At 47.3% G+C, this 23,336-nt stretch overlaps 1 protein-coding gene across 3 annotated transcripts in view; it reads right to left on the bottom strand.

Moving 5' to 3' along the window:
- LOC127582057 (serine/threonine-protein kinase Nek6-like) overlaps positions 1-14,825 on the bottom strand; it is a 162,990-nt gene extending 148,165 nt beyond the window's left edge. Inside the window, exon 1 of one of the 3 annotated variants that reach the window (XM_052037024.1) lies at positions 14,676-14,825. The gene's annotated coding sequence lies outside the window, so the exon portion shown is untranslated. Of the gene's footprint in view, positions 1-14,574 lie in introns of all 3 variants that reach the window. The other 2 variants (XM_052037023.1, XM_052037025.1) reach the window with 2 other exon arrangements.
- Positions 14,826-23,336: the final 8,511 nt, after the last annotated feature.

Below are 23,336 nucleotides of genomic sequence, written 5' to 3'. Positions count from 1 at the left end.
CCGTCTTTGACCAAACTCCTGTCAGTTCTTGAGGTTGATAGCACTCCTTCCTGTGAGGCACCTTGGCAAGGCTGGAGGGCTCTATAAATGGATGCTGTTGGAAGCAATGCCTCATTTTCAGACAGACACACACACACACACACACACACACACACACACACACACACACACACACACACACACACACACACACACACACACACACACACCCCTCCCCCAAACCTGGGTCAATTTTAGACGTGACAACGATTGGAGAGCCTCCAAATGGTCTAACCACTCTGTCAGCCGTAGCTCAATGTGAGGGAATGAAGATTGAGCTAACAGAAGTATAACCATTCCATTTAAAACAACAATGCGATCTCTGGTTAGCTAACTTCAAAACTAAAATACCCACATCAAGTATGTTTTCGGAAAGGAAGTAGACTTATACTTTGCATCAAATTGATCTTATTGGTGCCTCTTGCATTATATATCAAAAGAGACCAAAAGAATATAAATGCAAATATTTGAAAGAAAACCAGATATCAAGAGCAGGTACAGGAAGCTGAAGACCTACACTCAGCGATTTAGAAACAGCTTCTTTCCCTCCCTCATCAGATTTCTGAACGGTCCATGAACCCATGAACACTACCTCGTTATTCCTTTTTAGAACATAGAACATCGAACAATACAGCGCAGTATAGGCCCTTCGGCCCACAATGTTGTGCCGACCTGTATAAATCTTATCTCCATTCAATCTATCCCCCTCTCTACTTCACCTCCCAAAACCCTCTATTTTTCTTTTGTCCATGTGCCTATCCAATAGTTTCTTAAATGACCCTATTGTATTGGCCCTTACCACTACCACCGGCAGTGCATTCCAGGCACCCACCGCTCTCTGTGTAAAAAAAACCTACCTCTGACATCTCCCCTGAACTCTCCTCCATGCACCTTAAACACATGACCTCTAGTACTGGCCAATGCCACCTTGGGGAAAAGATGCCAGCTGTCTGCTCTGTCTATGCCTCTCATAGACCTCTATCAAGTCTCCTCTCATCCTCTGTCGCTCCAAAAAGAAAAGCCCTAACTCGCTCAACCTCTCCTCATAAGACATGCTCTCCAATCCAGACAGCATCCTTGTAAATCTCCTCTGCACCCTCTCTAAAGCTTCCACGTCCTTCCTATAATGTGGTGACCAGAACAGAACACAATACTCCAAGTGTGGTCCAACCAGAGTCTTAAAGAACTGCAACATTACCTCGCGGCTCTTGAACTCAATTCCCCCGGCTAATGAAGGCCAGCACACCATATGTCTTTTTAACAACCCTATCAACTTTTGTGGCAACTTCGAGGGATCTATGTACTTGGACCCCAAGATCCCTCTGTTCCTCCACAATGCTAAGAACCCTGCCATAAACCACATACTCTGCCTTCAAGTTCGTTCTTTAAAAGTGTATGACTTCACCTTATTGCACTATTTATTTATTTTGTAATTTATAGGAATTTTTCTGTCTTTGCCCTGTACTGCTGCCGCAAAACAACAAATTTCACATCATCTAAGTAAGTGATAATAATTCTAATTTTGATTCTGGTCTCTGAAGGAGCTGGTTAACAATTCAGGAAGATGATCCCTCCTCAGAATCTGAAGGAAAGACTAAAATGTCACCAGACGAAATGTTACAGAGTGTTACGGGGAGAGGTTGGCCAGTCCAGGACTTTATTCCTTGGAGCATAGGAGAATGAGGGGTGATCTTACAGAGGTGTATAAAATCATGAGGGGTGGACACACACAGTTTTTTTCCCAGGGAAAGTGAACCAAAAAACTAGAGGGCATAGGTTTAAGGTGAGAGGGGAAAGATTTAAAAGGGACCTGAGGGACAACTTCTTCATGCACAGGGTGGTGCATATATGAAACGAGCTGCCAGAGGAAGTGGTTGAGGCAGGTACAATAACAACATTTAAGAGATATTTGGATAAGTCCACGGATAGGAGGGGTTTAGAGGGATATCTCCCCATGTTTGCGTGGGTTTCCTCTAAATGGTGCCTGATTGGCCTGATGTGCATTTCCTGCTTTGAATGCTTTTACTGTTGGCTTATTGTATCTTTGGCTTTGGAGGCGGTGCAGAGGAGGTTCACCAGGTTGATTCTGGAGATGAGGGGGTCAGCCTGTGAGGAGCAATTGAGTCACCTGGGACCATACTCGCTGGAATTCAGAAGAATGAGAGGGGATCTTATAGAAACATATAAAATTATGAAAGAGATAGAGAAGATAGAGGCAGGAAGGTTGTTTCCACTGGTGGGTGAGACTAGAACTCGGGGAGATGGCCTCAAGATTTGGGGGTATAGATTTAGGATGGAGATGAGGAGAAACTGCTTTTCCCAGAGAGTAATGAATCTGTGGAATTCTCTGCCGAGGGAAGCAGTGGAGGCTACCTCATTAAATATATTTAAGGCACAGTTAGATAGATTTTTGCATAGTAGGGGAATTAAGGGTTATGGGGAAAAGGCAGATAGGTGGATCTGAGTCCACGGCCAGATCAGCCATGATCTTATTGAATGGCGGAGCAGGCTCGACAGGCCAGATGGCCGACTCCTGCTCCTATTTCTTATGTTCTCATTGTGGTTGGACAAAAACAAAGTTCAGGGAAAGGGGTTGGGAAGTGGGTATGAAGTAGAAGCAGGAGTTGGACTTTCAGGCCCTCTTGCTGCTCTGCCATTTGATGGCTGATCTTTTACCTTAGCACCACTTTCCTGAACCACCCCCGTTTCCATTAGTATCCAACAATGTGTTGCTTTCTACCTTGAGTGTCGTCAGTGACTGAGTCTCCACAGCCCACTTGGATGGAGAATTCCGAGGATTCAGTATCCCCAGGTGAAGAACTTTCATCCTACCCCTGCCTTGAATGACTGGCCCTTTACTTGGAGCCAGCGTCCCAGATTCTAGAGACCTCAGCCACAGGGGATATCAAGTCTGCATCTATCCTGTCAAGGAATGTCTGATTCAATGAGATCACCTCTCATTCTTTTAAACACGAGAGTGCAGGCCTTACCGCATAATCTCTCCTCATCCAACAAACCCACCATCCCGGGAATCAACCTCGTGAACCTTTGCTACACTGCCTTTATCACAAGTATGTCCTTCCCGTACACAATATTCCAGATGCAGTCTCACCAGGGTTCAATATAATTGAAACAAGATGTCTCTATTCTTGTACACAAGTCTTCTTACGATAAAGCCTAACATATTGTTTTTGCTGGCTGTACCTGCATGTTAACCTTCAGACATCGTGTACAAGGATACTCAGGTCCTTCTGTTTGCTCCCTTACCATTTAAAGCACACTGCCCCTTTTTACATTTACTATCACGGTAGTGTAGTGGTCAGCATAATGCTTTACAGCGCTAGCGACCCAGGTTCAATTCCAGCCACTGTCTGTAAGGAGTTTGTACGTTCTCCCCGTGTCTGTGTGGGTTTCCTCCGGGTGCTCCGGTTTCCTCCCACATTCCAAAGACGTCCGGGTTAGGAAATTGTGGGCATGCTATGTTGGCGCCGGAAGCGTGGTGACACTTGAGAGCTGCCCCCTCAATGCTCTATGCAAAAAAAGGTGCATTTCACTGTGTGTTTCAATGTACATGTGACTAATAAAGATATCTATCTTATCTCTTCTGCACCAAATGTAGTGCATGGATATTCACTCTGCCCTTAAAGCAGTATGGGTGGGAAAGTTTGCTGCCAATAAACTTGAACTCGGCTTTTGAAGCTATTTCCTTTTCCTGGTTATACAAATAAACAAATGTTCTTTGTCAGTTACTGAGTGTGTCCGGGATGGGACAATCACACAGAAGCCTGCCAAATGTTGAGTCAAAGGATGTGCATTTAAGGTGAGGGGGGGAAAGTTTAAAGGAGATGTGCGGGGAAAGTTCTTTACACAGAGAGTGGTGTGTGCCTGGAACGGGCTGCCAGGGGTGGGGGTGGAGGCAGATGTTGGACAGACACATGAATATGCAGGGAATGGAGGGATATGGATTATGTGCAGGCAGAAAAGATTTAGTCTAATTTCGAGACAGACATTGTGGGCTGAAGGGCCTGTTCCTGTGCTGTACTGTTCTGTGTTCTGTAAGAATTAAATAAAATTTCAGTATTAATTTCACGTGGATTCTAGAAAGGCCGTTGTACCAGCTGCGGAGCTGACATGAATTACAAAGAGTGCACAGTGTCGGAGTGGCTGTTGGCCCAAATAGTCCATGGAGATGTAAGGTAGTGGAGATACTTGGCCTTTGAACCCAGGGCCTGGTCTAATCCCTGAGTTCAAATCCCACCACGGCTGTTGGGGGAAGTTGAATTTAGTTAATTCAATAAATGAAATCTGGATTTTAATTAAAGAAAGCTGCTCAGTAATGGTGACCATGAAACTATCAGATTGTTGTAACAGCCCATCTGGTTCATGAACGGTCTTCAGAGGCAGATACCTGCCATCCTTTCCCAGCCTGGACTCTATGTGACTCCATTCCCACAGCAGTGTGGTTACCCTGTGAATTGCCTGGATTTACAACAACGCCCACATCGCTTACGTGCCTTTCTAAAAGGCACTGATGTTCTGCTCCTTGTCCCACTGTCCAACCCCATTGAGGTAGTTTCCAATGACAGCTGTGGTTCACTGGGCACCTCTCACGTCTACGCCTCAGGGAAGTTGTGGGTTCAAGTCTCACTTCAGTGTGCTGAGCACAAATCTGCAGGACTCAGGGAGTGCGGCTCCGTCTGAGGATCGGCCCGTGATGAAAGGTGGATGTAAGGGAACCCACGGCTGCCAGAAGAGTTGTCTCGCCACGTTGGACCCTATACTTATCCCTCACACCTGAAGACATAGGGTCAGAATTTTCACTGCTATTTGTGGGAACCACTCTCTTGCATTTCTCATACCGCCCAACACTTCAAGAGCAGAAACGGAAAATGCAAGAAATACTCAGCAAGCCAGGCTGCGGCTGTGGAGACAGTCAAAGAGTTGTACAGCATAGAAACAGGCCCTTCAGCCCATCACATCTATGCTGACCACCATGCCTATCCACACTAATCCCACTTACCTGCACTAGTTCCATCTCCCTCTATCCCCTGCTCATTCAAGTACCTATCCAGATGCCTCTTAAGTGTTGTTACTGTTCCTGCCTTCAACACCTCTGCAGCTTACTCCAGATACCAACTACTCTTTATGAGAAGCATTTACTCCTCAGATCCCCTTTAAACTTCCTCACTCTCGCCGTACACATATGCCCTCTGGTTTTAGACACCCCTACCATGGGAAATGGACTCTGGCTATCTTCTCTCTCTATGCCCCTCATTATTTTATACCTCTATCATGTCACCTCTCAGCCTCCTACTCTTCAAGCAAGAAAGAGACACAAGGAATTCTGCAGATGCGGCCTCCTATACGTCAGTGAGACCCGACGCAGATTGGGTGACCCCTTCGTCGAGCACCTTCGCTCCGTCCACCACAAAAGCCAGGACCTCCCGGTGGCCACCCACTTCAATTCCACATCCCTCTCCCACACCGACATGTCTAATCCACGGCCTCCTCTACTGCCGCATTGTGGCCAGGCGCAGGCTGGAGGAACAACACCTCATATTCCGCCTTGGGAGTCTCCAACCTGACGGCCTCAACATCGATTTCTCTAACTTCCGGTAACTCCTTTTCCCACCCACCCACTCCTTTGTCGTCCCTTATTCCTGTGGCTCCCTTCCCCCGCCTTGGTGACCTGCCCATCTCCTCTCCTCCCCTCCCCCATCCTTTATTCCATGGTCCACTGCCCTCTCCTACCAGATTCCTCCTTCTTCAGCCCTTGGCCTCTTCTACCTATCACCTCTCAGCTTATTACATCTTCTCCACCTCCCCACCCACTACCTTCCCCCTCTCACCTGGACTCGCCTCTCACCTGAACTCACCTGTCACCTGCCTGCGTGCGCTCCTCCCCCTCCCCTCACCTTCTTATTCTGGCTTCTGCCCTCTTCCTTTCCAGTCCTGATGAAGGGTCTTGGCCCGAAACGTCGACTGTTTATTTCCCTCCGTGGATGCTGCCTGACCCGCTGAGTTCCTTTTTGTGTATTGCTCCAGGCAAAAAAGCCCTGGTTTATTTGATCTCTTCTTAAAACTCAAGCCCTCCAATGCAGGCAACATCCTTGTAAATCTTCTCTGCACCCTCCTGAGCTTAATCACAGAGTTAACTGTGCAGGGAAACATTAGAGATGGAAATGTAGACACAGGAGACTGCAGATACTGGAATAGAAACATAGAAACATAGAAAACATACAGCACAATTCAGGCCCTTCGGCCCACAAAGCTGTGCCGAACATGTCCCTACCTTAGAAGTTACTAGGCTTACCCCCCCCATAGCCCTCTATTTTTCTCAGTTCCATGTACCTATCCAAAAGTCTCTTAAAAGACCCTATCATATCTGCCTCCACCACCGTTGCCGGCAGCCCATTCCCCGCACTCACCACTCTCTGAGTAAAAAAACTTACCCCTGACATCTCCTCTGTACCTACTCCCCAGCACCATAAACCTACGTCCTCTTGTGGCAGCCATTTCAGCCCTGGGGTAAAGTCTCTGACTATCCACACGATCAATGCCTCTCATCATCTTATACACCTCTATCAGGTCCCCCCCCCCCCCCCATCCTCTGTCGCTCCAAGGAGAAACGGCCGAGTTCACTCAACCTGTTTTCATAAGGCATGCTCCCCAATCCAGGCAGCATCCTTGTAAATCTCCTCTGCACCCTCTCTATGACTTCCACATCCTTCCTGTAGTGAGGCAACTGGAACTGAGCACAGTACTCCAAGTGGGGTCTGACCAGGGTCCTATATAGCTGCAACATTACTTCTTGGCTCCTAAGTTCAATTCCCTGATCGATGAAGGACAATACACCGTGTATTTGGTTTGGGCTGGGTGACGGGGGAAGGTTTAAAGGAAATCAGGAGTACCAGAGGGAAAAAACCCAAGTAGTGGAGACGTGAGAAACAGGCCAGAAATGGTTGAATTCGATACTGAGTCCACACACCCTGTGCTTTCATTACCTGTGACATCTGGTGGACCAGAAGGGCGCTACAGAAATGGAAATCTGTTTCTTCCAGTGTCTGCTATAGGATATTTGCCTTGCTACCAGTAGGCGTTGAAGGTTTTAATCGGTGTGTTTATAATACACTTTAGTCATCAAATTGATCCCCCTTCTGACAAAATAATCTGTCCAGATTTGGTGGGTCTCGGTCTCGAGTTGCTCACTCACTTGAACTGCTTCACTGAAATAGCCAGGAAAGTGGAGAGCCTGTTTCACAATGAGAAGTGGGCTCAGGAACATATTGGGTCACAGCTGGCTTGTGTTTACGATAAAATGAGAAACACATGAAAAAAGAGACGGATTTATGTCAAACCTCCACATCACAAAGCATTTTGGAATATAGTCATTGATATAGCATAGGAAACACGTCAACCTCTGCATGCACAGCAAGATCCCACAAATAGCTATGGGTTAATGATTGGGTAATCTATATTTTAGTGTCTTTGATGGGAGGATAAGTGTTGCCCTGGGCATCAGGAACGTTTCTCTGTCCTTCTTCAAACTGGATCTATGGGACCTTTTGCAACCATCCGATTATCTCCAGATAATCCTTGACTTAAAATGTCATCGGAAAGGCAGCACTGCACTCTTGTGCACTGCGCTGTGAGTCTCAGTCCAGATTGTTGCGCTGACGTCTCTGGAGTGGGACTTGGGGCCAGAATCTTCTGACTCAAGAGATACGGTCCCTACTTCACTGGACTCCAGCACCTGAAGGTTCACTCAGGTGAGCTGCTGAGGCTTGAGGCCTGGAATGCAAGAATCGGCCGAGGAACTGGAGGTTAGAGTTGGACACAAGAACACATGTAACTTCAGATGAGCAGAGGTTTTAGACAATATGTTGAGTGGTCGAGATGCATCCATGCTGAGGGTAGACCACAGACAGGTGAAAGCAAGGTCCTCTCCAGAGGAGGTGTGGACATGGGTTCTGAAGAAGAGGCTCAGACCAGAAACATTAACTTTGTTTTTCTCTCTCCACAGATGCTGCCTGACCTGCTGAATATTTCCAGCATTTTCTATTTTAATTTTACTTTTCCAGCGTCATCAGATTTTTAAAAAATTTAGTATGAAGTTGTATGACTTGTTGCAGAGCTCTGGGTTCCAAGCGTCAGCCAGATAGATCCGCTTCTGAAAACAACTCGAATGGAACCAGCCAAACTGGGTTAAATTTTCACAAGAATATACTCAACTCAGCCTGGCATATGCGCACTGATGAATAATTGGGGTGCAGTGGTTATGATTAATTTTTGTGTCTATGATTTATTATTGGGCAGTACTAATTTTTGGTTGATTTATTGTTGGGATGTACTGTATTTACCCTTTCCCCTATTGTTGTGCTGCGTTCAGCAACTATTTCTTACACCCACCAGAGCACTGTCAGACTTTAGCTTGCTTCAAGGGGTTGGGACTCTGCGAAAGAGCATTGCAACACCCTGAAAGCTCAAAAATTTGCGAGTGGGAGTGAAAAGGTGTCTTTGTTTTGTTAGCCATTTAAAATTATTAACCATTTCATTGTGCAATTAACATTTTAGCCTGATAACCGGTGGATCATTTGCAAGCTTTAAGGTTTGTTTCCAGTTGATAAGGGCCACGTTAAACCCATTCACCTGCTCACACCCACAAGATAAAGCACTCCAAACACTCACAAACAGGTAAAACTGGTTTAGTTTATTGACATGTCTACTTCTGCACACTCTATCTGCCTTGAAAAATACATACTTAGCTGTTAACCTTTACTTCACCATACTCAGGTAGGTATAACCAGGCCAGACTTTGAACAGAGAGACAAGAGAGATTCTGCAAATGCTAAAAATCTGGAGCGACACACAAAATGCTGGAGGAACTCAGCGGGTCAGGCAGCATCTGAGGAAGGAAATGGACAGTCAATGTTTTGGGTCAGAACCCTTCATCAGGACTGGAAAGAGGAGAGATAGCCAGTATAAAAAGGTGGGGGGAAGGAGGAACTTTGAACAGTTTAGCATCAAGGCCATTCAGCACAAGGTGCATAGATGGTGAAGGGTCTGGTGCTATCACTGAATTTAGTCTCCTTGTGTGACCCAGGGTTAATGAATCAGAGAGATTATCATTCACTTGTTAGGCAGATGATTAAGTGCAAAGTCAGAAGTCTTCAGAGCAGGTTGTCACTTGAAACTTTACAAATGGGAGTGTTGTCCAGGACACCAGGAGGTCCATACACTTCTTCAGCTTCCCAGTGGGGTCTATGAAAGCATGGCAAGAACCTGGCTGCTGGAGGAACTCAGAGGGTCAGGCAGCATCTGCGGAGGGAAAGGAATGGTCAACATTTCAGGTCGAGACCCTACATCAGGACTGAGTGGAGAGGGGAGAGAGCCCGTAATAAAGAGGTGATGGAGAGGGGTGAGGTGAGAGCTGGCAAGATCCAGGTGAGGAGGGGTTGATGGACAGACGGAGCCGGGTGGGGGAGGGGAGGGGTGGAGATAGCCACAGAGGCTGGGAGGTGATCAGTGGAGACAACAGAGGGTTGCAGATTATGGGATCTGATAAGGAAAGAAGGAGACGGGCAGAACCAGATCAGGGAGGGAGGTGGGAACGGTGGGGGGGAGAGGATAGGGGACCCAGTGAGTGGAGTGTGTGGGTGACAGACAGATGCAACCAGGTGGGGGAGGGGAAAGAAACTGAGAACAAGTGGTTGGGGTGGTATTGGAAAGGAGGGTGTGTATGAGAAGACCTGGGCAGGCACGGTAGTGTAGCGGTTAGTGTAACGCTACTACAGCGCCAGCGATCAGGGTTCAATTCCCGCCACTGTCCGTAAGGAGTTTGTACGTTCTCCCCGTGACTGCGTGGGTTTCCTCCGGGTGCTCCGGTTTCCTCCCACATTCCAAAGACGTACGGGTTAGTAGGTTAACGTGGGTGTGATTGGGTGGCATGGGCTCGTTGGGCTGGAAGGGCCTGTTACCGTGCGGTATAAATAAAGTTTTTAAAAAGAGAAAGAGAGAGAAAGGAACGGAGGGGTGCTGGTTCCCAGAAATCAGAGAAGTCAATGTTCACACCGTTAGGCCGTAGACGACCCAGGCAGGTTATGAAGGAGGCCGGGGACAGACAAGTTGGTGTGGGAATAGGGAGGAGAGTTGAAATGGCCGCCAACCAGAAGCTCAAGATGGCCATTTCGAGTCTTCGGCGAAACGGTCACCCAGTCTGCGCTCGGTCTCACTGATGTAGGGGAGGAGGCCACATCGAGAGCACCGAATGCAGTAGCCGAGGTTGGAGGAAGTGCACGTGAATGTCTGCCTCACCCAGAAGTTCTGGGGGAGGCAGGGAGGGAGGAGGTGTAGGGACAGGTGTCGCACCTCCTACGGTCGCAGGGGAAGGTGCCTGGGGAGGGGGAGGGATGGGTGGGGAGGAATGAGAGAACCAGGGAGTCGCAGAGAGAGCGTGATCTCCGTGGAAGGCGGAAAGGGGTGGGGAGGGGAAGATGTGGCTGCTGGTGGGACTGTGGTGAAGAATGATGTGCTGGTGGCGTGACAGCTGAGGACCAAGGGAGCTCTACCTCTGCTCAGTCTGGGGTGAGAGGAGGGAGAGCCAAAGTGTGGGAAATGGTTGCGATGCGGGTGAGGGCTCCACCGACCACGGCAGAGGGGAAGTCACGTTTCCAGGCAAAGGAGGACATCTCAGATGTCCTGGAGTGGAAGGTCTCATCTTGAGAACAGACAGAGCAAAGACAGGAGATCTGGGAGAAAGGGATGGCATCTGTACAGGAGACAGGGTGGGAGGTGGTGAAATCGAGGTAGCTGTGAGAGTCAGTGGGTTTGTAGTAAATGTCATTGGATAGTTTGTCTCTTGAGATGGAGACAGAGAGATCCAGAAAGGGGAGAGAGGTGTCGGAAATGATCCACGTGAATTTGAGAGCAGGATGGAAATTAGCAGCGAAGTAGATAAAATTAATGAGGTCCGCATGGGTACAGGAAGCAGCACCAATGCAGTCATCGATGTAACGGAGAAGGAGTCAGGGAGAGGTGCCACAGTTGGAGTCAGGGAGAGGTGCCACAGTTGGTCTGGAACATGGACTGCTCCATGTAGCCAATGAAAAGTCAGGCGTAGCTGGGGCCCGTGTGAGTGCCCGTGGCTACGCCTTTGGTTTGCACAAAGTGAGAGGATTCAAAAAGATCGATGACATTCGTTTGTTGCTCCAGATTCCAGCATCTGCAGTCTCTTGTGTCTCTCCTTTAAACCAGAGCTGTTGTCACAGAGATGTGGAACGGGAGGGTAAGTCTCCCTGGCATCCTGCTCCAATGTTCATCACTTCCTCGTTGTCACCTTAACAGATTTTCTGACCACGATCACTCTGTTGTAGTGGGATCTTGCTGTGCTTAAAACTGCCATTTTCCCTCAGTTCAGCTGCCCTGAAATTGCATGCAGTTCACATCTTGGAATGGAGGAGCTCAAAACCCACAGCCTCCCTGTCCCACAAGTAACACCGTGGCCAACAGAACCAAGATTTCAGAACTTCAAATAACTTTCAGCGGAGAGTTTTATTTCCTTCTCAGCTTTCCCAATTCTGGGAAAACCTACTGACAGAAATAAAGGAGATTGTGGCACAACGTGGTGATCTCCAGGTATCGCTGCTTCAATGTGACGACCAGTGACAGAGCAAAAGTAGCAACATGTAAATATCGTGGTCAGTGACTCAGGAAGACAGGTAACCCCTGCCAGCAATGTGCAAACCGGCAAGGCTGAACTTTGGATAGATTTTCCCCGATCCTGGAGTGCAATGGCTCCTTGTTGTAAAATAAAAGTTAATCAAGCCAGAACAGCAGTCGCCACCTGAGACCGCTGCCTCGTGGAACACTGTGAGTGATTAGATCAGTGGAAATCACCAGTCCCTGCAGGGTCTGTGCCCAACAGGCCTATCAAAGCATTTCCATCTCAGACTGAGCAGCTTCTGTCTCACAAGTGCCCCTCACCACAGTGAGCCTGGCTGAGAGCAGCTGTATGTGACTATTAAGCGTAGCACTGATTGCTTAATCTTATATCGGTGAGTGTTCTCATGGTGTGTCTAAATTGTGCTTGGCACCTTTCCATCAGTCGCAGACTTCAAACATCCTTCAGGATGTTTCGATTAACCCTGGTTCTTTATCTGATGCCAGTATAAAAACTGTAGCCTTACAGAGACAAAGGTCTAGCTTCCAAAGTAAAGAAACCTGACACTCTGGTGAGAGTTCACTCAGCTAATTCCTGGGATGATGAGAGGCTTGTCTGGTCATGAGTGGTTTAAGAAATTAGATCTACGGTCTTTGCATAGTAGAAGAATGAGGGGTGATCTTACTGGTAAATTGGTAAATTGGTTTATTATTGTCACGTGTACCGAGGTACATAGAAAAACTTTGTTTTGCATGCCGTCCATACAGATCATTTCATCGCATCAGTGCATTGAGGTAGTACAAGGGAAAACAATAACAGAATGCAGAATAGAGCTTTACAGTTACAGAGAAAGTGCAGTGCAGGCAGACAATAAGGTGCAAGGCCATAACAAGGTAGATTGTGAGGTCAAGAGTCCATTTTATCGTATGAGGGAACCATTCAGTAGTCTTATAACAGTGGGATAGAAGCTGTCCTTGAGTCTGGTGGTATGTGCTTTCAGGCTTTTGTATCTTCTGTCCAATGGGAGGGAGGAGAAGAGAGAATGTCCAGGGTGGGTGGGGTCTTTGATTATGTTGGCTGCTTTACCGAGGCAGTGAGAAGTGTAGACAGTGTCCATGGAGGGGAGGCTGGTTTCCATGATTTGCTGAGCTGTGTCCACAACTCTCTGCAGCTTCTTGTGGTCACTGGCAGAGCAGTTGCCATACCAAGCCGTGATGTATCCGAATAGGATGCTTTCTATGGTGCATCGATAAGAATTGGTGAGGCTGAACGGGGACATGCCAAATTTCTTTACTGACACATAAGATTCTGAGGGACCGTGTAAGGGTAGATGTCAAGGTGATTCCACTACTGGCAGATCCACAAACGAGGGGGCATAGTTACAAGGTTAGGGGGCGATCATTTAAAACTGAGGTGTGTTGGAACTTCTCACAGAGGGTGGTGAATCTCAGGAATTCTCCACCCCAGAGGGTTGTGGAGGTTGGACCAACAGGGGGGTTTAAAGAGAACACGGATAATCTTTTCAAGCTCAGGGAGTTGAGGGGTATGTGGAACTAGCACAGAAGAGGAGAAAAGGCCGAGTGTAGATCAGCCATGACGGGTTAGGCTTGATGGGACGAATGGCCTACTCCTGCTCCTATTTTCTTCTGACACTCCCAGCGGCCCCAGTGACAATGAGAAGGCAGCACAGAGGAGTTATCTAATCCAGCAAAGGACATAGACAACAAACTTATCTCTAAACCTTTGAGATCCAACCCCCAATGTTTCAATAGTCCGTCCTGCAGCTGGAGATACCTGCTGGAGAAACGACTTCATCCCTCAAGATTTTCCTTTACCTTTGCCCATCACCTGAACCCGCAACACATTCATTTTTCCCAAGTGGTTCGCTGCCTGTTTTTCCCAAATATCTTTGCTCAACGGAATTGTTCAATTTCACTTTCAGTTTATGCACCCGTTAGGTTCCAATCTCACGAGTTAAAGGAGGAAATTTCTATCATGCTTTTTGCATCCTCAGGACATCCCAACACAGCCAATGAAGTACTGCCCGAAGGTTGGCCATTGTTGCAATACCAGAAACAAGGCAGACAATTTTTGCACAGCAAGATCCCACAAACTGTAAAGGGATAGTAACCCGTCAGCCATCTCCATTGCAAATAATGACTCCAGGGATAACCATCCTGCTGTTGTCACAACGTCTGCCCGACAGGGGAGATGGGGCCTTGTTTATCATCTGAAGAGTTTAATGGTCACTTTGCAAAGTATGAGAGAGCCTTACACGCAGTTGAATACTGGGGTCTTATTAAGGAACGTCGACACTAAGAGGCATCGGAATTGGCTGGAAACTCAGCCGTGATTGCAGCTAAATTGTCTAATCCATTGAAATGACGCTGCCTGGGATTGTAAAGTACTGCTTATTATCAGGATAAACCTCTGGTCATTCCCAGAGTGACTATCTCCCTTTAGAGAGGGGGAGTGGGAGAGGATTAGATAAAGGCTCCTTCAACGTCTAAGAGGATCAACAAATGACAAATTGCACTCAGAAATCACAAACGGGAAGGCAAAAGGGTCTTCCAGGCTAAAATTTTGTCAAGTTAGTTAGAAAAATGCCACAGATTTCTAACAACCAAAATTCCCTGGCATGTGGCTAGGAGACAGGCGCAGCAACGACAACTTCAGCCCAGATCTGGAATGACACAGATCTCCCCTCTCCTGGTGATATACGAGGAATTCCACTGGTCACGGAGTGTTAACATTGGATGCATATAACGTACTTGAGTGCAGAGCAGACATTAGACTCCTCTGAACAGTAAAAGATCTTGTGCAGAGTGAGTAAAGCATGCGTTAGTTATAAAATGGGAAGAAAACAGCAGACCTACCGCAACCTGTCGCCCGTGTCTGACAGAAGGACTGCCCTGCAGATTGTGGGAAACCGGTTAAGCAAACTAAAGTATGCTGGAAGTTTTCCTTGCAAACCAACCTGTCTTTATGCTGCATGAAAATCCATTCACTTTCCCAGCCTGGTTCAACTTACATGCCACGCAAGCCCTCCCAGAAGGAAGAGTAAGACTTTTTTTTTGGAGGGGTGGAGAGACTGGCTTTTCAAGGAAAGCAAATGAAGCTTTCTCGATTTCCCTACTGCTGGCCTTCTAGCCTTAGGCAAGCTCTGCACCAGGGCAGCAGACAGCAAGCTGGGAAGGTTTTGCATCTGGAACCAGATGTTTGTCATACTGAGGGAAAGGGGTGGGCTTTGAGTAGCTGATGGTGGATAGGGGAGGAGGGGGAAGAAAATGCAACTTTCAGCCAAAGAGCAGATAAATGAAACCTTGTATTGCTGAAGAATGCTGGAGACTTTTTTCTGAATCATGTGCGAGGTTGGCTCATATTTCGTTTTAATTGAAACCAGATTAGCCAGCAATTATGAGCTCCCTCCTTCTCTTTCTCCCCGTCCCAAAAACACTGTGAATTCCACTGGCTCTCATCGCTCGCCTTCCATCCCCAGCTACAAGGCGCTTCGCATTCACGGCCCAGATGTTCAAGACTCCTTCTCACAGCTCCAGCTGCTCCATTGAAGCCTCTGCTTGTGCGGCCCATGTGACTTAGAGTCAGAGATTCATGCAGCAAGGGAACAGGCCTTTTGGCCCGTCAAGCCCCTGCCAGACATCAAGCACCCGTTTGCCCTAATTCTGCACTAATCCCATTTTATTCTCCCCACATTCCCATCAAGTCCTCCTCTCACGTGGTAGGCTGGTCCGGAAGATTAGATCACGTGGGATCCAGGTTGAGTTAGTCAATTGGATGCAAAATTGGCTTGGTAGAAGGCTGGTAGTGGAGGGTTGTTTCTCCGATTGGAGGCCTGTGACCAGTGGCGTGCTGCAGGGATCGGTGCTGGGTCCGCTGCTGTCCAGAACGTAGTTGGCATGGACAGTAAGTTTGCAGATGACACCAGAATTGGTGGTGTAGTGGGCAATGAAGAGAGTTGTCTAAGACTGCAATGGGATCTAGATCAACTGGGGAGGCGGCCAAAGAACGGCAGATGGAGTTTAACTCGGACAAGTGCAAAGTGGTGCACTTTGGTAAGTTAAGCCAAGGCAGTGAATAGTAGAGCCCTGGAGAGTGTTGTGGAACAGAGAGACCGAGGGGTACAGGTACATAGTTCCCTGAAAGTGGACAGGGCGGTGAAGAAGGCATTTGGCACACTTGCCTTCATTGGTCGGGGCACTGAGTACAGGAGTTGGGATGTCATGTTACAACTGAACAAGTCATTGGTGAGACCATACTTGGAGCATTGTGTGCAGATCTGGTCACCCAGCTATAGGAAGGACGTCATTAAACTGGAAAGCGTGCAGAAAAGGATTCACGAGAATGTTACCAGAACTGGAGGGCTTGAGTTATCAGGAGAGACTGGATAGGCTGGGACTTCTTTCTTTGCAGCACAGGAGACCGAGACAAGATAAGAGATCTTTATTAGTCACATGTACATCGACACATACAGTGAAATGCATCTTTTTGCATAGAGTGTTCTGGGGGCAGCCCACAAGTGTCGCCACGCTTCCGGCACCAACATAGCATGCCCACGACTCCCTAACCCGTACGTCTTTGGAATGTGGGAGGAAACCCGAGCACCCAGAGGACATCCACGCAGTCACGGGGAGAACATACAAACTCCTTACAGACAGTGGTCAGAATTGAACCCAGGTCACTGGCGCTGTAATAGCGTTATGCTAACCGCTACACTACCGTGCCTGCCCTGAGGGGTGAGACTGAGGGGTTTACCTCATAGAGGTTGTTAAAATCATGAAGAGTATAAAAAAATGAATGGTCAATAGTCTAAAACTAGAGGGCACAGGTTTAAAGTGAGAGGGGAGAGATTTAAAAGGGACCCAAAAGGCAAATTTTTCACACAGAGGGTGGTGGGTATATGGAACGAGCTGTCAGAGGAAGCTGTAGAGATAGGTACAATTGCAATGTTTAAAAGACATTTGGACAGGTACTTGGATAGGAAAGGTTTAGAGGGATATGGGCCAAACGCAGGCAAATGGGACTAGTTCAGTTAGACAACTTGGTCTGCATGAACGAGTTGGGCCGAAAGGCCTGTTTCCATGCTGTATAACTCTATGACTCTACAATCTACCACTCACCTACACATTTGGGGCAAATTATATCAGTCAGTTAACCTACTGACCCGCCCGTCTTTGGGATGTGGGAGAAAACCAGAACACCGGGGGGAAACCCACCCAGTCACAGGGAGAACGTGCAAACTCCACACAGACAGCGCCCAAGGTCAGGCTTGAACCCGGTTCTCTGGAGCTGTGAGGCGGCGGCTTTACTAGCTGTGTCGTCTTGCCACCTTCGCAAACCTCAGAGCTTCTTGACAGATTAATGCGCTTTTTGCTGTGTATTTAAGCAAGCTGTGACAGATATGGAAGCAAGCATTCACGCGTCAGTGAGGACTGGTGCTCAGGCATTCATGAACCTTAAATGTGAGGCTGAGAGATTTTAATTAACCAAAATCAGGCTGGGGCATGTATCTCCCATTCCTTCATCCACTCTGAGCCCAAGTCCTGGAGCTCCCGACCCAACAACACTCCGGAGTGCAGGGAGCTCACCAACCCCTTCCCAAGGGCAAATACATCTGGGCAATAAATGCCCACATCTTGTGAAAGGGTAAAAGGGGCAAAGCTGTGGGGTTTGAGTTAGGTTACAGGTTAATAAAATCTCATTGAGGAGTCCAGATGAAGGGTCTCCACCCAAAATGTTGACTGTCCATTTCCCTCCACAGATGCTGCCTGACCCGCTGAATTTAGACTTAGAGAGAGTTATACAGCACCAAACCAGGCCCTTCAGCCCAACTGGTCCATGCTGACCAAGATGCCCCATCCCAGTTATCCCAGCACCTTGTTTGTGGTGCCTGATTCCAGCATCTGCGGTCTCTTGTGTCTCCTCACTGAGGAACAGTCAGCCTTGAGGGGTTCAATGGCCTCCTCTTCTTGTTCTTAGTTCTTGATGACATAGTAGACATTTCAGGTAGATAGGGTGGTGCAGAAGGCTTTTGGCACACTGGCCTTCATCGGTCAGGGCATCGAGTACAGAAGTTGGGATGTTATGTTGCAGTTGTACAAGGCATTGGTTGTAATAGAACCAGTTCACTGCCATCAAAGGAGAATTGGTTGGACACTTAAGGTGGAATAATTGGCAAGACAATGGGGAAAGAGCAGGGGAATGAGACGGATGGGACTGCTCTGCTGGGAGCCAGCATGTCCTTGATGGGCCAAAGGGCCTTCTGGAATAATCCTATGGTTTTACAATTCTATGAATGCACTGTTTATCTGGAGCAGTTTTTTTCTGGAACCGTTCCAGGGCAGAGAGTTAGAGTGGAGAAGCTGCACGTGTTAGAGTCAGGGCAAGTCACCGAGCATGGAAACAGGCCCTTTGGCCCACCGTGTCCATGCTAGCTGACAAGTACCTATCAGTACCTATCTGTACTAATTCCATTTCCCAGCACTGGAGCCTTCCAGCAATGAGGGTTGAGGTTACGGTACCAACTCTCTGCTTGGGGGAGCTTGGTGGAGGTGTATGAGGTTTGCGTTAGGGGTGGGGTTGGTTCCAACAGAATAGATAGGGAGAAGTTCTTCCTATTGCTTGATGGTTCATGGATCAGGGCACATGGATTTAAAGAAAAGGATGAAGGATGCTAGGGGTATATGAGGAAGAGGGTTTTAACACAAAGAGCGGTGAGGATCTGGAAGCACAAGAGACCACAGTTGCTAGAATCCAGAGCGTAAAAACAAGCTGCTGGAGGAACTCAGTCCAGATGAAGGGTCTCGTCCTGAAACATCAACTGTCCATTTCCCTCCACGGATGCTGCCTGACCCGCTGAGTTCCTCCAGCAGTTTATTTTTTGCTGATGATCTGGAGCGTCTTCCTGCAGAGGTGACGGAAACACAATCAGTCAGAACTTCCAAAGGGGAATAGGTTCGGGACTGGAAAGAGAGAATAACTTGCAGAGCTGTGGGCAAAGGACGGGGGCTGATGAGGCTGCTCTACTGGGAGCTGGCATGGACTTGAAAAGACCTTATCCTTTGAGCGTAACCGTTCCGAGGTTCTAAGGACCAACTGTAAGTTTGTCCAAAAGAAAATGTGTTTATGCTCACAGCAAGGTGTCTTCCTCAGTAATCAGATTAGAAATGGTTTGATTGCAGCTAGGAATTCATGCTGGCCTCTCACCAGATCAAACCCAATGTAACAAAAGGCCAAAGAAACTGGAAAAAGAAAATACTTGGAAATATTAAATGGCAATGTTGCTTTTGGCGTTGTTGAACTGGATGTGATTTCATGTTATGTCCTGTTCATAGTATATCAACTGGTACCATACAGCGTAGTAATTGGATTATCAAATGGAGTTCACGCTGGCCCCCCCCCCTCACCCCCACCCCCCGGAAGATTAAAGGTGGCCTCAACGTGCATTTTGTGAGCTCTTTCAGCCAAGAATTCCTGGGACTTCCATTACTTTCAGGCAGAGCTGTGCAGCCTGTCGGGGCCTGTTGGGTAGAGAGTGGATTCCTAAGGGACTGGAAGAAAACAAACATTCACAGACAATTGAGAATTCTGATAAAATGTTTACTAGGAGGCCCCTGGGAACAGCGGAAGGTGAACAAAGCCCTCTGAAACTGAAATATCTCTAACTGCAGATTATGAAGCATTTTTATATAAGCTGGAGAAATTCCTTCCCGTCAGACTCTTGGAACAGTCTTTCAGAACAGAAGGGACTGCAGATCTTCTCGTCTCACAGATCTGGGTTCAATCCAGTTTGCACAGTCTCCCCGTGACTGTATAAGTTTCTCCCGGGTGCTCTGTTTCCTCACATATCTCAAAAAAACAAAAAAAAATCCCAAAACTCACCCACAATAAATTTTCTCCAGTGTATGGGGAGTGTTAGAAACTGGGGGCAGTTGATGAAAATGTGGGGAGACTAAGATGGGAACAGCGTAGTGGTCGGCACGGACTCGGTGAGCCGAAGGGCCTGTTTTGTACGGTATGACCCTACAATTCCATGACTCTAACCAGGCCCAAATAATTGATCATCAGTTGTAAAAGGAACACATTACTAAATCGCATTATGTTATTAAATTCCAACCTTTCAAGAGAACGGATACTGATCACTGTCATTCCTTCTGGCAATCGGGCATGGTAAATTTAATTCCATCACTTCATTTTGTATCATATGAGCCTATGTTCAGTTATTGAAAGAGAATTAACATCTGCTTTAAATTATTAACTTCTGGGATGTGCCTGCCGCTGGCAAGGCCAGCATTTATTGCTGATCCCCAACTGTGCTCGGGGCAGAGGGGACGAGCTGCCCCACACTGCTGCCGGGTGACGTTGCTGTTGGGGAGGGAGTTCCAGGATTTAGACCCCACAACGGTGAAGGGTGTGACTTGGAGGGGAACCAGCTGGTGGTGGTGCTCCCTTGCACCTGTTGCCTTTTTCCCTCCCAGCGTTGGGTTTGGGAGGTGGTGTTAGAGCAGCCTCAGTGAGTGACTGCCGTGGATGGTGTGCACTGCAGCTACAGTGGAGGGAGTGAATGTTTAGGGAGGCAGATGGGGAGCCAAACAGGCACTCTGCTTTCTCCTGGGTGGCGTCGAGCTTCTTGAGATTTGCCTCAGTTGCACTTATCCAGACAGGTTGAGAGTATCCCATCACAGTCCTGACTTGTGGAGGGTCACACGAATCCTGGCTGGTTCTGGAACGCTGGTCTTCAGTACCTCAGGCGGGACCTTGTCTGGTCTCAAGGCCTTGGCCATCTACAGTTCCACTCTGAAACTTGCTTGGTGAGCCAAGTATCAGAGAAACACCTCAGGGGAGAACAGTCAAACAATCAAACATTATTTTAATAATAAATGTGGTTAATATCTCAGTTTTCTTTATAAGAATGGAAGAAAGAGATCCCACGAGAACAAGTAAAGGCCACACAGCTCCTCTGGCCTGTTCTTGCAGTCATGTTTACTGTGTCAACAGACAATAACAGACACATAGAACATCAAACAGTACAGCACAGGAACAGGCCCTTCGGCCCACGATGTTGTGCTGAACTAATTAAACGTAATTAAACACCTAACTAAACTAATCCCTTCTGCCTACACAATGTCCATATCCTACCATTCCCTGCACATTCATGTACCGATCTAAGAGTCTCTTGAACGCCTCTATCGTATCTGCCTCCACCACCACCCCTGGCAGCACATTCCAGGTGCCCACCACTCTCTGTGTATAAAACCTGCCCCGCACATCTCCTTTGAACTTTCCCCTTCCCACCTTAAATTCATGCCCTCTAGTATTAGACATTTCAACCCTGGGAAAAAGATACCGGTTGTCTACTCTACCCATGCCTCTGATAATCTTATAAACCTCAATCAGGTCTCCCCTCAGCCTCCGACACTCCAGAGAAAATAACCCAAGTTTGTCCATCCTCTCCTTATAGCACATGCCTTCTAATCCAGGCAGCATCCTGGTGAACCTCTTCTGCACCCTCTCCAAAACCTCCACACCCTTCCTGCAATGGGGTGAACAGAACTGAATGCAATACTCCAGATGTGGCCTAACTAGAGTTTTATAAAGCTGTAACATAACTTCCCAACTCTTGAACTCAATGCCTCGACTAATAAAGGCAAGTATACCATATAAGATAAGATAAGATCTCTTTATTAGTCACATGTCTATCGAAACACACAGTGAAATGCATCTTTTGCGTAGAGTGTTCTGGGGGCAGCCCGCAAGTGTCGCCACGTTTCTGGCGCCGACATATGCCTTCTTAACCACCCTATCAACCTGTGCAGCCACTTTCAGGGAGCTATGGACTTGGACCCCAAGATCTGTACATCAACACTGTTAAGGGTCCTGCCATGAGCAGTGTACTGTCCCTTTACATTTGATCTCCCAAAATGCAACACCTCACATTTGGCCTGATTAAACTCCATCTGCCACTTCTCCACCCACGGGAAATCCCGTTGTATCCTTTGACAATCTTCTACACTATCCACACCACCACCAACCTTTGTATCATCTGCGAACTTACTAACCCACCCACCTATGTTTTCATCCAGGTCATTTATATATATCACAAACAGCAGAGGTCCCAGTACAGATCCCCGCAGAACACCATTAGTCACGGACCTCTAGCCTGAATAAGTCCCATCAACCACTACCCTCTCTCTTCCATAGGCAAGCCAATTCTGAATCTAAATGACCAATTCACCATGGATTCCATACATCTTAACTTTCTGAATGATTCTCCCATGAGACACCTTGTCAAACACCTTATTAAAATCCATGTAGACACAACCTGGTCCAAATTGGCACAGCCCTTCCTACCATTGACAGCATATAGAAGGGACGCTGCCTAAAGAAAGATGGGATCTATCACGACGGGTCCCCGCGCCCCCCCCCCCCCAATGCCCTCTTCTCGCTGCTACCGTCGGGCAGGAGGTACAGAAGCCTGAACTCCCACATCACCAGGTTCAGGAACACCTACTTTCCTACAACCATCAGGTTCTTGAACCGACCTGTGCAATCCTAACCCTACCTCAGCAACAGAAGACTACGGACCACCTCTTGCACTGCCGTGGATTTGTCTCTGATTGTGTTTGTTTTTCCACGAATATCTTGTTTTGCACAGTCTGTTTCTTCACTGCCTTGTATAATTTATGTCTAATTTATGTTCGGTGTGCTTGAATCTACATGCCCGTGATGCTGCTGCAAGCAAGTCTTTCATTTTATCTCTACCTCACTGTACTTGTGCACATGATAATAAATTCAACTTGACTTGACTAGGTTGAAATCCACCTTCACTCCATTTACTCTGCCCTACATTGACATTCCAACCCAACGAAGATCACTTCCACCTTTTGCCCTGATGATAATCATCTTCAGTTGAGCTTCTTGGCTCCTAAGTTCCAGGACCGCCTCACAGAACATGCTTCTTAAAGCAAACCTTCTAAAAGTGTATTTTCTTTATCCTTACAATTTTTGACACATAAGTTACAAAACTGATCTCCAGCTGAGTTCCAATGAACATCGAGTCATGGTTTAAGTACTCTTGTTGGTCTGAGATCAAAGGGCACTTTGTATCCCCACTTCAGGGGAATGTAGTTGCAAAAGCAACTTATTGGAAGGCTGAAAGTTTAATGACTTCCAGTACAATGGACCTTGAATTTCCCCCAAAGACAACGAAATAGAAATAAATTGTCCTTCTTTTACAAGAAGGAAATGTTTAAACCTTACAGCAAGTACCTCTGAGATTAACTCCAGTAAGCACAAGACCTGAAATAAACTGGGCCCCAAACTAGTGGGAGACTTAATGAAATGAACTTTTTGGAAATGACACTAGCTAAAAGATCTGATGCTCACTCAGGGAATTCCCTTCCTGTCTGAGCTTCTTGTTGAAGACTCTCAGTGAAAATTATTTCCCCTCTTGCCTGCCTTTGATTTGCTGACACAAGTTGTTAGACAAGTTACAGATTTGACAGTCATCATTTGCTGTCACACAGGAGTAGCCAGGGTATTGGAACGCAAGGGAATAATTTTCACATTTACACATTAAATGGAATCTGGGCATGCTCTACGTCAGCTGAGAGATCTCTGG

Source organism: Pristis pectinata, chromosome 23, assembly GCF_009764475.1.
Source record: "Pristis pectinata isolate sPriPec2 chromosome 23, sPriPec2.1.pri, whole genome shotgun sequence".
NCBI classification, from domain to species: domain Eukaryota; kingdom Metazoa; phylum Chordata; class Chondrichthyes; order Rhinopristiformes; family Pristidae; genus Pristis; species Pristis pectinata.
Note: the sequence above shows the minus strand (reverse complement) of the source record. Positions and strands in the feature narration are given on the sequence as shown.